General features: G+C 33.5%; 1 long non-coding RNA gene across 2 annotated transcripts; it reads right to left on the reverse strand.

The window, feature by feature from the left end:
* Positions 1-8,039: 8,039 nt before the first annotated feature.
* On the reverse strand, positions 8,040-11,800 carry LOC145583074 (uncharacterized). Of its 2 annotated transcripts, XR_014100027.1 has the most exons (6): positions 11,591-11,800; positions 11,380-11,496; positions 9,937-11,106; positions 9,778-9,858; positions 9,570-9,677; positions 8,040-8,626 (listed from the first exon to the last, which is right to left on the reverse strand). It is a non-coding gene; the product is annotated as an uncharacterized LOC145583074 (long non-coding RNA). The 2 variants fall into 2 exon arrangements; XR_014100026.1 differs by lacking the exon at positions 8,040-8,626 and having other exon boundaries at positions 9,443-9,677.
* Between the last annotated feature and the right edge of the window lie 1,093 nt (positions 11,801-12,893).

Below are 12,893 nucleotides of genomic sequence, written 5' to 3' on the forward strand. Positions count from 1 at the left end.
TGACCTAAAATGAAATGAACTTAAATGAACTGAACTTAACTGAAGTGAACTGATTAGACCTTTACTGAACTGAACAAAGCTAAAATGAATATTTTATGAGAGAGGAAAAATAAGAGTTGTACTGCACTGAATTTAACTGAGTGGACCTTAACTGAATTAATTGGAGCTGAACGAACCGAACTAAACTGAATTGAACTTAAGTAAGTGTGGAAAGACCCTAATTCCTCTTTATAAACTAAATTTAAAAAAATAAGAAATAAAATAGGAAAAAGTTGTTAGACCTACATGGCTTGCTGGCTAATTCTCCAACCTTTACATCCCGTATTAGTCAATCTTCATGGACAAGAAATCAACAGAAGTACAAACCCATACCTTTCGTTGACAACAAAATAAAATAAAATTAAAGGGGACTGTGGGGGGAGGATCATAGATAGAAAATAATATCAAACTCGGCTCTTCATATCGATCCTGGGAAGTGAAAGTGTAGACCACAATTCAAGGTATTCCCCTTAATTTCTAATTCCAATTCCATTTTATTTAAGCTGGTAGAATCAATGTTATTTAAGCTGAAAATCAATTTTGTTGAAGATGATAATCATTTTTCTTTAAGCTGAGAATCAATTTTTTTTACTGTCATAGTTATCTTGCTTTATTTCGACTTTCATAGTTAGATTATTAACATATAGCTAAAATAGTCGTACTGCTGTAGTTAGACTGATCTTCGAAAAACACCCAAGTTATTAGATTATAATCTCTATTTAGTTCTACTTGTAGTTGTTGGCCAATTTGTGTAAGATAACTCTAATTGTATTCTTGGATTTATGTTTTCAATATAATTAAGGTCAATTTTTTTATTTTTTTTTAAGAACAAAGTGTTTTAAATAATAAGGGTCATTGAAATTCGAAACATGTTTCACATTATTATGTATGTGTATGTTTTTTCTAAAAGAATGGTTTACAAAAATTAAAATTTTCATGAGGTTAATTATTTATTCATTAGATGATAATCATTTTTCGTTAAGATGAGAATCAATTTTATTTAATGCCATATTTATCCTGCTTTATTTCGACTTTCATAGTAACATTATTTACATATAGCAAAAATAGTTGTACTGTTCTAGTTCGACTTTTCTTAAATACCCATGTTATTAGATTATAATCTCTATTTAGTTCTACTTGTAGTTGATGGCCTATTTGTCTTAGATAACTCTAATTGTAGTATTGGATTTTTCTTTTCAAAAATATTAAGGTCAATAATTTTTTATATATAAAACAAAATGTTTTAAATAATTAGGCTCATCGTTCAAAAGAGGTTATGTTTTTATTTTTCAATGCTTTAATCTTTATTATAATTTTAATCAGGTCAATTATTTATTAGTTAAATAACTTGTTTCGATTTGTTACTTTAATTTGAAAAAAAATAAAATTAACAAATTTGGTTGATATTAATTGATAAATAAGTTGAATTATTGAATTTCAAAGGTATATGCTACTATACTCTTTAAATTGATATATAATCTACCCCCTAAGTTTATAGTTTTAGTTAAATTCAAGGTGCATTTGGGTAATCAATTCTACAATATTAATAAGGTTATTCAAGCTTATTACACACATTTGTCCATTGTGTATAAAATTTATGGGCCACCCAATTAATTTTCTTGCCCATTGCATATGTAGTTACTCTTTGTGCAAATCCATGGATGCCACGCAAATTCCTTGGTTCCAATTTATGGTGGATGATACAACACGGCAAAGAGTGGTTAGCTCTTCTATCTTAAAACTTAATTGCATTTTTTATCTCAGGGTTTATTAATAAATATAGAAGACATTAGGGTTCCTAATTTATACTTTCCTACTTAATATTTTAATCTTTCATGTAGTTTGTTCCTAATAAGGTTAGGGATGTGCTCCAATCACCATATGGGAAATACTTTCTTATAACGGGGAACCAATCACCACCATCCGCTGTCATACTTAGGCTAGTTGAAACTGGACCCATATGGAAATGTTACATTGAAGATGGATGGCGTAACTACCTTGAGGATAATGACATATTAAATGGAGACATTGTGGAGTTGTTCTACTATGGAAGCCGACATTTCCGACCAAGAATATATCGAAGGGGGAAGCTATTAGGAGAAGGTAATATTAGGGAGGATATGGATTCTTCAGATGAAGAATTGAGCGAGGTTGAAGACATAGACTGCGACCCACCAACTTTCAACGCCAAATTTACAAGGCCATATATTAGATTAGGAAGAATGGTAGGGATCAAAAGGAAGACTTTCTGTGTTTCATATGCTTTTGATAATTACATATATTTAAATAGTAATTGTCATTATTAAATGTAATTGTATATGTTATGACCACTAATAAGTTGATAAAATTAATTTTTGGCAGTACATTCCAGTCAATTTTGCAAGGGAGAATTTGAATGGGTATCCCGAATCGACTCACGTGCAGATAGTAATGACAAGGAACATTTGGGTTGCGACATTGGAGCTGAAGTACGACTCTGAACGGAACATTGAGCGTTGTTTTATCAAACGTGGTGTTACGTCAATGGTTCAATGTGACTCCATCACACTTGGGCAGAAGGTCATTGCTGAGTTCTATGGGGATACAACACCACCTCTCTTCTACATTACAAAGGTTGAATGAGACTTTGATATATGGCAGAAGCAATTCCTCTAATACTAAGTCGGATGTGGTTACTAAATAATTGTCTAGGCGGATTTTTAAGTGTATTACAAGGTAATCTTTAGAATAAACTTTTATAAGAAATATAGGGTTATAAGACAGTGACTATGTGGTGTTGACGTGTTGTTTAATGTTGTTACGACTTTGGCATATTATTAATTATTAAATTATTAGACCGTTAGTCTTTAATGGAAATATGTTGTGATGTGGTCGGTAATACAATATAATTGACAATTTCCACTAAATGGGTAATGCATTTTAAATTTTTTTTTACTTTAGTAAACATTTCCCATTTTCTTGTTAAAAAAAAGAATAACTATAATTTTCGGGAGATTATTTCTTACCTAAATATTTAACATTATGTTCAAAGATTATGTACTGAATAGAATCATTACTTAATAATTAAGACCTTTTGAATAAATTAATGAAGCCTGGTGAATGTAGTTGTAAACCAATGTTTACTCGATACAACATTTTCCTGTCTTTTAAAATATTAAAATAGGTACTTTCAACTCTTACCAAAAAAACCTTATGTAACTTTTTTGTTAAATTTGAGATTAATTTGGACCCATTAATGGCAAAAATAGCCCACAAAACAAAATCATTAACGGAACCATTTTCAACATGCACATCGTTAAAAAAAATTATGTAATGGTCAACACAAAGTAACATGTTTGCAAAGTTTACTTTTTTATTTGTTACTTGTCCATGCTTTGCTGATGTGGAGTTGTCTAAGTGGCCTTCAAGTATTTGGTCAAAACATTTACACGGTTTCTCCTGTGTGCGTAGACAATGTAGTCAACATATCTCTTATAAATGTAATTTTAGTTTTGCGTTGAGCTAAATATTAATTGAACATCTCTTATAATTCTCTTAAGAACTATACATTGAAATTTGCATGACAAGTTTACATGTAGCTTGAATGACAAGGTAAATTGAAACTTGCATGTCAAGGTAAATTGAAACTTGCATGTCAAGGTAAATTGAAACTTGCATGACAAGATAAATCTTGCACAAATTTGGGGCCAGGTTTTAAGGTATTTAGTGGATTTGCAAGTGGGAAAATAGTCAATAGAATTATAAAACCAATATAAAAAACTGAATTTTTAGCTATATCACAAGACGACACTTGACATTATAAAACTTTTCGCCAAGTGTCCCAACACGTAAGCGACAATTACTTAATAATATAACACGTAAAATTTATTTGAATATGTTTTTTATAATAGGAAAAAACCACGCTAGAAAAAAAAAGAATTAAAGGATATTTTACAGTTTTTTGTTCAATACATATTGGATAAACTATAAAATAACCAATAATTCATTAAAATAGATGGATCCAAATATAGTAAACTTGAATAAAAATAATCTAGGACTTCCCAATAAATCTAGGACTTCCCATCCCACACAACCAAGCGATGGACCTAATAAATAATAACCATTGCCTCCCAAACATATATCACTTCACTAGTTGACTTGACCATATAACTTGCATGACAAGTTGAATGAATTGAATAAAAACTTGCATTACATGCTAAATGATTTCTTAGATAAAAGGGCAGTCGCCAGTCGATGGTCGAATTTCATTAACAAACCAATCAGTATAATAAAAATTCACTACCACTAATCAATTTCTCCACCTAATTTAATTTGAACCAAACAACAATATACCTAATGGCCTCCCAAGGCAGCACGAGTTCAACATATGCGTCTCATGTGACATGCAAACACGACCTCGTAGCCCGAATATCCACCGTGAGAAAGGGTATGAACTATGGAAAGTGGTTTTACGGATGTCCACATTGGAAGGTAATATATTTACAGAGAAACTTAAGAGTTAATAGTTGAAGTTCACGATATATTGACTATATGAAATTAATTTTATCAGGACCAAACTAGAGATTGTGGATTCTTCATGTGGGAGGCGGATGCGTCTGGAAGAAACACGACTGAGGTTGAGAGGGTACAATTGGAAGATAAAATCGTCCTATTAACAAATGTCTGTGAAGGTTTAACTAAACACATATCTGAAATGCAACTGGAGATTAAAACTCTAATAAAATTAACCGAGTCTCATTGTAACAATAACCCCACTCCGTGGTATAAGAACAATTTAATTATTGTTGTTGTAATTTTATCCTTATCTGTGTACCTGTCATGTCGTGTGATTTCTAAGTAGGATTCAGGTTTTTTTATTAAATCAAATGCTACCATTGCCAAACTAGATTAGTGGATTACTGGATGTGTAACGCACTTTAGTTACTTTTGAGATTTATGTTATTTATTTTACATGATGTTCAATTATTGTTATTTTTCTGTTTATTGTGATATTAGACATATATAATGGTTATCTACTAATTAAATCATAACCTCATTAGTAACACCCTTTAAAAGAAGTTTAAAGTATTCATAGTTTGTACTATTGAAAATTTGCAATATAAACCTTATCATAAACCGATAATAAGATCATTACAAACATTTAAAGTGAAAATAACATCATACAATCTTTTAATTCAAATATTCAGAACAAGCCCAACATTGTAATACTTAAAACATAATAAAAGCAACAACTTAACATTAAACACTTAAAAACGATAATTTGAGTCATAAACAGGTAGCATATAGTCTTATTTATTTAATAGGTAGCTGATAAACTCTTGGTTGAACTTCAATCTCACACCACGCCCATTGGATTGCTCCCCATACTTAAACCTTCGGACGGCTAGATATTGGGTAACCCTACACAACATAAATAATTTTGTAACATTTACTAAACAAATAAATAAATGGTTTAGTTGATTAAGTAGATACGATAATAGGTTACCTTGAAATAAAGGTCCGCTTTGACATGGTCAGATTGAACGGTCCTTTGTTCAATAGCGATAATTTCATTCCTCCAAAGTACAACCAAGCCACCGGATAGGCCATTCGGAGGAGAGAACACACAATTGTATCTACATGGGAGGGATGCAACAATAAGCTTGTAGACACCCATTTGTGTCTCCCCAAAACCAAACCCAGTGATGAGTACCTTTCATGTCGAATCATAATCGAATGAAGCGAAAGTGTGGAAAGTCTAGTGTTGCGGATAGTTTTAATTTCTTTTCTCTTCTCTCTGTTTTTGAAAACTTATTTTAAGAAAACAGTCAATCCAGTTTGGTTGGTCCATGATATGGGTCCAATAGTAGTGTAGTTGGATGGGGCTTGACAAGACCTTTCCAACGATATATTATAAGCCCAATTCCGATGAATACCGAGGAAGTTATGGCCAAAATACTAAACTGGGGCCCGATTTGGTTTTTATATGCGGCCCAATGATCTAGAGGAGGGCCTATTATTAATTATCATTCCTAAATCTATTAGGATTGATTATAGTCTTTAGAATACTCTAGAAGGTTCTTTTAAATCCTAATGGAGTTAGGATTGATAATTATGTTTTAAAGAGTTTGAAATTGAATAAAACTACTCCTTTTAAGAATCCTTGTTTTGTACGAAGGGGAATATATTCAAATTTTATTTTCGTGCCTCATAATATTTATCCAAATTTTATATGGTTGGATAGATCTTAAAATTATCTTTCCAATGATATATTATAACATTAAATCCGAGTTATAATGAAAAAGATATGAATGAGACATGAAACTTTATCCAAAACTGACACCCTTCCACTATTTTGGCCATATCTTTTTATCTACAAAATATTTTAATCTGATTCTAACTGGGTTGGAAAGTAGACTTTAAGAGCTTTCCAACGACATATTATATGCCTTATTTGAACTTCCGGATCAAAAGATATGATAAAAACAAAAACACGTGAATTTCTGAAATCAGCGCCTGGAACCAGGCCTGGCGCCTGGCGCCAGCTATTGGCGCCTGGTTCTAGCCATTGGCGCCTGGCTCCATAAAGCTGGTGCTGGCGCCAGCTCTGTTTTAGGTGCGCCAATCTCGTTTTACGTGCGCCAAGTGCTCTGTTTTGATATTTTATCTTTTTGGCTGATTTTCTCTATAAATAACGTATTAAAAACTTCGTTTTGATTCACCTACAATCAGTTTTCATTCGCAATCATTAATTCTCTAATTCTCTCTTAATCACTCACTAACTCTCATCAAGATTTTCTTGATTATTCTCTCTCTCTCTCTTTTTCTAAACTAGCCTTTTCTCAAATACAAAATTCTGCATTCGCAAGACTTAGATACGCCTAGCCATATTCGAAGTTGCCTTCGCCCTAGACGTGAAAGATTTTAATTTCTGAGGGTTTGGTCCCAAATCTCTATTTCAATTATTTAATTTAATTGTTTGTTTATTAGTAAGTGCTTTAATGGTTTTAATTGATGTTATGATGTAGACATCATGTTTAGATTGTTATTATGATATTCCTAGTATCATGTCTAGGGTAATTTTAATATTTAATATGATTGTTGTGATGCTTCCTATATTCTTCCTAATATTTATGATTGTTAGTATCATGTTAGGGTTAAAGATTTGATTTTTATTGCTTAGTGACATGTTAGGGTTTGTTATTAATCTTGTTAGTATCATGCCTAGGGTCTTGCTATTATTATGCTTTAATATTAACATGAACATGATTATGATTATAATTGTTATAATTTATGATGATTATGAATATTATTATTATTATTTTAATGATATTATTATTATGATTATTATTATTATGTTGCTTGATTATTGATTATTTATTGCTTGATCACACCTTTTATGCATGTTTAAAGGGAATCTGTACTTGTAATCACGCTTAATAAGATAATTAATAATCTTGTTAGGGTTAATATGATTATAATTCAAGTGATCGTTAAGGGGTGTAACCTTCACCTCGTGAACGGTTTACAAGTTCCTAAAACTTGTTGGCGACTCTTTTGCTCTATCTTTTTCCCTTTTGGACGCCACCGTACTTTAGTGTATGATCACAGTGGGGTTCAAGCTAGTGGGATTTAAAGCTTGAAATTATTCCCTACAAAGCTGCACATTTTTTAGACTCTGACGGACCTCCAACAGCACAACAATACCTGGGTTATGGAGATCATAAAGTTGTTGGAAATGTGCAGCAAGAGATGGTCTACCAAGACCTCTAACATTCCAGCAACAGACAGTCGTGTCCTTTGTCATGGTCACACATGGTGGGTTAACAAGAGATGCAGCTCTTGCTCCATAAAATGGGGTAAAATTAACATGATGGTATCCGGGTATGATGTCTGTGTGTAGGGCTGTACACCGGTCCAAAACCGGACCGGACCTGGACCGGACCTGTTGGGATCGGGACCTGAATCTGTATTTTTCGAGGACCGGGGACCGAAACTGAATCAACAAGTCCGGTTCCGGACCAGACCTGGAAAAACAGGTCCAGTCCGGTTTTGGACCTGTTTTTTTTTTTTTACTTAAAAAAAATCAATTTTAAAATAAAAAAAATACATGTTAACCAAATTCAACAGCTTTATATTGATGTTTAATACTACTATTAATTTCAGTTTCAGATTCTTCTTCTTCATAAAAAAAAAAAAAAAAAAAAAATAACAATAATAATAATAATAATTTTAAATTCAACCTAGAAATTAAAACAAAAAATAAATGAAAAAAAGAATAGGAAACAGTTACCAGAACACCGCAGCAGGAACTTTAAGCCCAGATATTGTGATTGTTGGGTCGCCGGATCACGCATTCGTGGTCGTGAATCACGCAATTGCTAGAGCCATGCGTTCTGGTGGTTGCGGTCGTTGGAGCCGCGGTGGCCATGGTCTCTTCAATCGCGTGATCTGGTTGTCGTGGAGTTTGCGCGCGGTGGCTGATGCAACATGCAGGGGGGTTTTGCGGTGGGCGCCTAGTGTGGTGGAATGGTGGTTGCCCGAGGGGAGCGTGCAGCCGAGGCAGGGCAGCGTGACTGCGTGAGGAATTGAGGCTTGAGAGTGTCGGCTGAGAGAGTCAAAGAGTGAGGGAGTTAAATTAGGGTAATAAATGAATCTGATTTTTGAAAAAAAAACTTTTTTTTTTTTTTTTTATAAAAATAACCACAATTTTACCGGGTTTCAGGTCCAGACTTGAAAACCCCGGTTTTGGACCTGATCCGGACCGGGACCGGAAACCTTGAATTCCAAGGACCGGGACCGGACCTGAATCTACAGGTCCGGGTCAGGTCCGGTCCCAACAGGTCCGGCTCAAGTCGGTTTTCAGGTGCGGTCCTGATTATGTACACCCCTATCTGTGTGTATATCATAAGATACCCAAACATTCAAAACGTGTGGTGAAGGAGGGAGCTTAATTACTTGAAATCCATCAATGTATGTCCCCATACACAAGCGGACTCCAAAGTTATCAAGATTCATAACAGGGGCATTGATGTTGATTACAGGCTTTGGGTCAAGCACATGTAGCGATGGAGTTAAGTTCTGGGGGTTAAAAGACTCACCTAGGCACCACCTAAGGAAAACATGATATTCAGGCCGTATTATGAATATAAGGCATGTAATTAAGAACATAGAAAATTGAAGAAATAAAAGGTATAATTATAAAACATATGCAACATAAGTATTTTAAATGAACATATGCATTAAAAATATGAACATATGTATTGGTTCTTTTTTGAATGCGTATGAATATAATTAAGCATTTCAGAAGGTGAACATATATACAAAAATTGTGCAAATATGTTTATCAATAATATGGACTTCATGTTGTCAAGTTCCCAAACTAATGACATTCATTGAATAAGAATGTGTTCCATGGAGACAATATATTCCATATAGCATAGAATAAACTTCTATGGTAATGTGTATTACATAAACAAGATGGTACATAAACAAGATGGTAAGCAGACAACTCATTAACTGTCATCCGAATTGCATAAATCTTGACCGACCTCAAATGATAGTATTTTTGCCGATGCATGATGCCCAATCCCACGTGCAGAGATCAAGTCATTACGCCTTCTTCTGTCTCTAGTACATCCTACTAGTTTGGACACGTCCTACAAAAGCAAGATAAACAAATCGATTACACACAATTACACAGATAGGAGTACATAATAACTTATGATGGCTACCGGTTAATCACTTCAAAGTACTCACAGTGTACATTGGACATCCCGGGGGTCCTGAACTGTCCCGTGCTTGTCTAGGGTGTCTTTCACCATACGCAACATCTAACAACTATCAAAACATGTTAGTGTTGTACACATATATAGTAATGATGCCACACACTGCCACAATTTGTAACACGAAACTTACCCCTAATTTCCCATAATCCCCAGAAATACAACGATCAAGCTTCCCAACAATTCATATCTGCTTCATGTCCCAAGCTCTAAGTCTTGGGAATGTTTCCCAATGCAGAGGCTCCAAATCGAGTCGGTCAAGGTAGAAAATATGTACCACAAACAGAAACAATGTACACTTAGTTTAGTATACAATTTATCAATCTTATTTAATACTAATTGAGGCGTATTCAAAGCTTGTGTACTTACAACAACAAAAATTGCACAACCACCGCAACCACCAGCAAATCCATTGGCATAAAACCTTCTTGCAAAACTTGACACATTGTCCATCAATTTATTAAGAACCAACTCACACCAATCATATTCGGTACAATCCATCGCACAACTTATTGCAGGTAACAAATCATGAGCGAGTCTAGGAGACTGAGTTGGGCATAATACCATTTAGAGTGCAATAATTAGGAACAATGTCTTAAATTCCTCTTCTTGGTCCTCTTCAAAATGAACCTCTAACTTATCCATCAATTCTGCTGTTACAGGAATTCCAATAGAAGTATATGTCCGACCAAAGTGTGTAGTTGGTTTTGTCTCCCATGCCCTACCGTATTTTAATATCATGTTTTGTACCTTCCCACGAACGTCGTCGGACATATGTTTACCTGAGGGTACCGACTTTGTGCCACATGGGATTCCTAATATCCATCGAACTTGATTCTTGGATATGGGGAAAACACGCCCATCTAACCCAATAAACAATTTATTAATTGGTTCAATTCTTGTCATTAGCCAATAGGCTAATTGTCGAGGTAAGTGCATATGATAAGAACTCTACCCGACAATTCTATTAGGAGGCTACACAAAATTATAACATTTTATCAATTGAGTAGCATGATAAGAACAATAATTTTATAACACATCAAAGTATAGGTTCTGTATTGGATCTACAATTCACCCTCCGAATAGAAATGGAGTATTGATGTATCACTTTCCCTCTAGCCTTCACAAATCCACCAACACTTAAAAAATTATCCTATTTAATACATGAAGCAATTAATTTTTCATTTAGGGAATAATACCACCATTCAAATAAACAAGAACTAATACGCATAAGAATACAACACCTTAAACAATGCAGGGTATATATATCTACAGTTTTCATCGACATTCGAAGAGGTGATGGCTGCAATAACAGAGGAGCTATATAAGCATAGTGAATAACAATTGCATAATCAATGGCAATATGATGAACATAATAAATTTGAACACTTATTTTTATATCATAGGTCGTTATTCATGTTGAACAAGATCATAAAAATCCATAATTCAGGAATTATAGAACCATATTTTCCAATTTCAGAGATACAGAACATCATCAGTAAACAATTTACAAATTTAGAGATACAAAACATCATGAATAAACAATTTCCCCAAGTCATTATCAATTGAATCTGACCTTAATGTGTTCATACTCTGACTGCAACTCACTGTCCTCCGGAGGAAGAACATGATATTCGGTCCGGTCGTTCTCCTGACAACACCTCTTACCCAACTCGATACTGAACATGACTACCTATGCATATATTTCATAAATGAATTAATAAACAAGACAAGAAATGCAACAATTCAATAAACATGAATACAGTGAAGTGAAATAGGCGAAGTACCTCGGCAAATTAAGTTTTTGATTAACACTGGGGTGTACTACTGAACAAAGTATTTCAGTATTCCGATGTAAGGGTATACAAAAGAGGAAGTGTATAGAAGCCGGAATTAAAACACCAAACCTGAAAAAATTGGGGGGAAATGAAGCGTAAACCCTAAGGCGATAAACAACATTGATGAAATAACGGGATTGGTAGAGGTGAGCACCGTGCTGTATAACGGAGTGTCCAACCTAGAACGCTTGACGTGGATGAAGGAGGTGGCCAAGTGGTATGAAAAATAGGTCATCACTAGACATTTACAACAGGGTCCTTCATTAAACTGGGCAAAATGACTGGAAGGCCCCTATGATTTACGAATTACAACAATCATGAAGATAAACCTGAATTTGCCGTTTTAAATCTAGGAATAGTATAGATGATATGTTGGCAATTGTATTCTCCTTAATCTATTGCCATCATAATATGTGTGCTTTATGATGATCAAGGATTGAAAGGGTGATTAGTCCCTCCATCCGGGGATTCGATCCTTACCCCCTCTTGTGATAGGAGGGACCCCACGTATCTTATTGTAAAAAAATAAATAAATAAAATAAAATAAAATAAATTGTGTTTATTGAAACTGATAGGTCGTAGAAAATATTATAGGCCAGGTCAAATTAGCAAAAACAAATGGTACCTCATCAAAATCATGCCTTACTCTCTTTTTTTTCTTATTTATTTTTTGAACAAAAAATCATGCCTTATTAATTTCACTACTAATTCATTCTGGTTAGTTTTCAACGTCCATAATACAATTTTCTGGACAACACTCATCATTTTTTTTAATGAATGGAATAGGGAGGGGTGATTACATAAACACCCCTAAACTAATGGCAACGAATTTGAACTGCTCCTGGATAATTTTAGATGTCTTTGCCTTTCTAAGCTATCTACATATATGAATTCGCCTTTTTAAAATAAAAAAAAAATCTACACTGCAATATAAAATTAAGCATATGTTCTATGTATAGTTGTGATCATCAATAAGCTATTGATTTTAACTTTTTATGACAATTTTAGTTTTTTATAAATTTTACTCTGTATTAAACCCCCGTTCACTTCACCTTATTTTTGTTGAACTGAAGTTATTTTTATTGAACTGAATCAATTTTGTTGAACTTAAATTATTTTTATTGAAATGAAATTAATTTTACTGAATTGAAATTATTTTTGCTAACTGAAATTATTTTTTACTGATTTTCTATTATATTTCTTTTTTAAGTTTATTGATTTTTACTGAACTAAAATTATTTTTACTAAACGA

Source organism: Chenopodium album, chromosome 2, assembly GCF_948465745.1.
Source record: "Chenopodium album chromosome 2, dcCheAlbu1.1, whole genome shotgun sequence".
NCBI classification, from domain to species: domain Eukaryota; kingdom Viridiplantae; phylum Streptophyta; class Magnoliopsida; order Caryophyllales; family Amaranthaceae; genus Chenopodium; species Chenopodium album.